Genomic DNA, 3,664 nt, shown 5'->3' on the forward strand with positions numbered 1-3,664 from the left:
TGCTTTTTAAAAGTACAAAAACTGAGCCCAAAGCAGTAGATCTCTCAGTAAATTCAAAACATACTCTCTTTGGTCCCAGTCACTGGCGAGGAGCAAAGGGGAAAGTCCCCGAGTTCGTCGTGAGCAGAAGCAGGCCTGACATACGTTTCAGTTTAGAGGCTTGGCTTTGAGGACTGCATGTTTTAAGCCACAGTGAAAACAATAAATAAAGGATAAACTTATTTGGCAAATGCTGACACTCTGCGAGCCAACATCCTGCCATTGTTCTTTAGCTGGGTCCCACAGCTCAAAGGCTTCTATTTGGGTTCTTGGCATTTATGGCCAAACGTCACGATGAGCAGAGGGAGGCAGGGGGGACACGGGCAGGATAATAAAGACTTGCAGTCAAGAGTTTTTAAGTAACCAGTAGATCGTGTTCCCAAATCCTTTTAAAATGAGATGCTATGATTCTATATTTAGACCTATCTGGTTAAAATGTGAAAGTGCCAAATTTCAAGTGATTACTGCCTGCTGGGGAAAGAATGGGCGTTACTCATTGTTCTTAATCAGAGGGATGTTTCTAGAACATTTTCTGGTCACAAGTAAGGGAACATATCAGCAGAAGATGCTTACATTCCAAGCCTCTGCTTTGAGTCAGTGGTGGGGGCGGGGGGGGGGGGGAGGTGGGGGCAGGTTGGGGAGAAGGGACAACCAGGGGACATCCCCTGTTACTCCAGCCCAACCCCCTGAACACACAGAAACCGAAGTAGATTTCCAACCCCAAACCGACTCCTTTAAGCTGCAACTGTGGAAAACACGTAGGGGAGGAAGAGCAAATGCAAACCTGGACATGTGTGATCCATTCCTGATTGGAGCGGGATGGAACCAAGTAATCAAAGCAAGCCACAGCGTGGTCTAGGTTGGGCTGCCAGTCTTGGACTGCTTGCTCGCTAAATGCAGGCAGCAGCTACTGATCTGGCCAGGAAACAATGCCCCATTCAGCTCTCAGTATCTGTTCTTAATATCAAGATGCAGAAGCAGGGTCCCCATCGGTGAGGAAGCAAAGTCTGGGCCAGGAGAGCAATTACACCTTAGCCAATCAAGTAAACAGAATGGGAGACATAAAAACATTTTTCAAGTGGAAATAATTCAAGAGCCTTCTAAATATCTTAACAGCGTACTTGGCCATGCTTGGGATTAGAAAGCAGTATTTTATGCTGGGCAGTGGGGCCTTTGTTTTCTGTGCTTGCATTTTTCTCTTTAGCCAGGGATCTGAAGAGGGGACTGCGTTCTGTCAGAGTGTGGCATGGACCCCTCCAGCCCCCCGGCAGTGTACGGCATCCCCAGCATTTGGTGAGAAGGCAGGGGAGTCAGTGATGAAACAGACCTAGTCCCGTGTCACATCTGACAGCTTGGAAGCACACCCCACCCACACTCATGGGCTCCCCCAGACTCACCAGGCTTGGTTTATGGGAGAGGGTTACCCTTAGAGCAAAACCCAGGAGACAGGCAAAATGTCCAGATCACAAAGGGTTTGGTCATGGCCCCCAGAGCAGGGTGAGGCTTGAACTGGGTCACCCTCTGTTTTCTGTCAGCTCCCAGATAAGATGAGAAAAGGTTGACCTGCTGAGAGGAGCCTGTAATCCCACCAGAATCCCTCAGTCGGCCCTAATGTTGGCCTCCGGGCCATAAATCTGCATCCTGTGAGCAGCAGTCCTGCTCTGCCTGGCCTCAGGGCACCCCACTTGAGTTCTGAGAAAATTCTCTGTGCTGGGCACTGGGGCCCAGAGAGGAACAAGCGAGGACTAGAGGGAGGCTGGGAGGAAAGGGATGGTGATGATGGCAAAAATAATGAAGAAGAGGGAACATCTATAACGGGCTCACTCTGAGAGCTTTACCCATGATCACTCCTTTAATCCTCTACTCTGTGAGATCAGTATCGCCATCATCTGCAGCTTACGATGGTGAAACCAAGGCTCAGAGAAGTTAAGTAACTTGCTCAAGGTCACACAGGCAGAGTTAAGATTTGAACCCAAAACATCTGGCTCCAGGGTCCATATTCCTAACCACTTTGCACCTAAAGGAGCTGACGGTAGAAGCAGATCAGGGAAGATGTCCTGAAAGACGCTTTGAGAGGCCAGACAGACGTGTCATTTGGCACAAGTTCATCTATTAACACTCCGGGTCTACACAGAGGAAAAAAATACCTTGACTCTGGTGCTGTCCACACAGTGTGCCTCAGAGTCCAGAGGATGAGAATGGGTTAGTCAGAGTGTGGTCCCTGGGTGACGGCACCAGCCTCTTCTGGGAGCTCCATGAAACAGAATTTAATTTTTACCAAGCCCCTCAGATGATTTTCAGGCACTCTCAAGTTTAGGGGGCCCTGGCATAGAATATCAGAATTAGACCCATGGAGGTGGTGTGAGTGGCAGGCATAAGGCCACAGACAAAGTCAGGGGAGAGCGGGTGACAATGTCTCCCCCAAACTCCCAGTCTGTCCCGTCTGTGCTGCCATAGCCAAACTGGAGCTGGGGCTTTTCTCACCACAGCAGAACCAGCACGATGGTAGGAGATGGCCACGCTGCCACTCCGCACACTCTTCCCGCAGCTCACTCCCCGGAGGGGCCTCCTTTAAAAGGAAGCCAAGCTCTGTCTTCCTTACCACCCTTTACTTAGGGAGGGGGTGGGCAGGAACCATCCCGGACGCTCACTCACTGACCTCAATTCTCATTCTCAAGGGGGCTTTCCTGTCCTACTTCTCAAACTATGACCCTGGGGCAGATGTTCACCCTCTCTCCCTCTCCCCAGCACCAGTCTCCTTTAAAACAAGTCTCAATGGAGGGAGCACACATCTTGAAATCACCAGGTAAAAGTGTTAGTCGCTCAGTTGTATCTCTTTGCCACCCCATGGATGGAATCCTCCAGGCAAGAATACTGAAGTGGGTTGCCATTTCCTTCTCCATGGGATCTTCCCAAGCCAGGGATTGAACCTGGGTCTCCTGCATCACAGGCAGATTCTTTACCATCTGAGCCACCAGGGAAGCCCCCTCTCTCCCTCTTCCCATCACCAGTCTCCTTTAAAACAACTCTCAATAGATGGAGTACAGACCTTGAAGTCACAGACTCAGGCACAAAAATCAGTTTCATCATTCCCTACCTGTGTCACCTTGGGTAGTTTGCTTAACTTTTCTGAGCTGCATTTTCTTCACCAGTCAAATGGAGATGAGAATAGGTCTGTCATAAAGGATGAGATAATATGAGTCTAACACCAGACACAGAGGTCCCTTTCCTGACCACCGTCAATCACTGATCACTGGGCTTAGGACCCAGGTGATTGTAAATAACATGGATGGTGCCAAACCAGGATATGTTAACCTGGGGCTGCTGACTCCAACCCCACATGGAATGCCATGGGGGTAGTACCCATGCAAGAATAGGATGATCACTCAGAGGTTTCAAACACGCAAGACCTGACCTATCGCATTCCCATCACTGCTTTAGCTGAAACCAAAGCCCATTTCCTCTCTAGGGTCAGTCTCATGCTAACAGCTGTAGGTGGGTCCCAGGAGCACACCTCTTTTAAGATCCCAGTGGCCCCAGGTAGAGCTGCCTCAGCCAGGCTGGTGGTCAAAATCAGACCAAAGGAGACATGGGAAAGATTAAGACCCAGAGTCCTTTGCATCTG

The 3,664-nt window shown here is 49.7% G+C and overlaps 1 non-coding gene across 1 annotated transcript; it reads right to left on the reverse strand.

Moving 5' to 3' along the window:
- Positions 1-2,948: 2,948 nt before the first annotated feature.
- TRNAH-GUG lies at positions 2,949-3,020 on the reverse strand. The gene has a single exon. It is a non-coding gene; the product is annotated as a tRNA-His (tRNA).
- Between the last annotated feature and the right edge of the window lie 644 nt (positions 3,021-3,664).

This window comes from Bubalus bubalis, chromosome 16 (assembly GCF_019923935.1).
Source record: "Bubalus bubalis isolate 160015118507 breed Murrah chromosome 16, NDDB_SH_1, whole genome shotgun sequence".
NCBI lineage: Eukaryota > Metazoa > Chordata > Mammalia > Artiodactyla > Bovidae > Bubalus > Bubalus bubalis.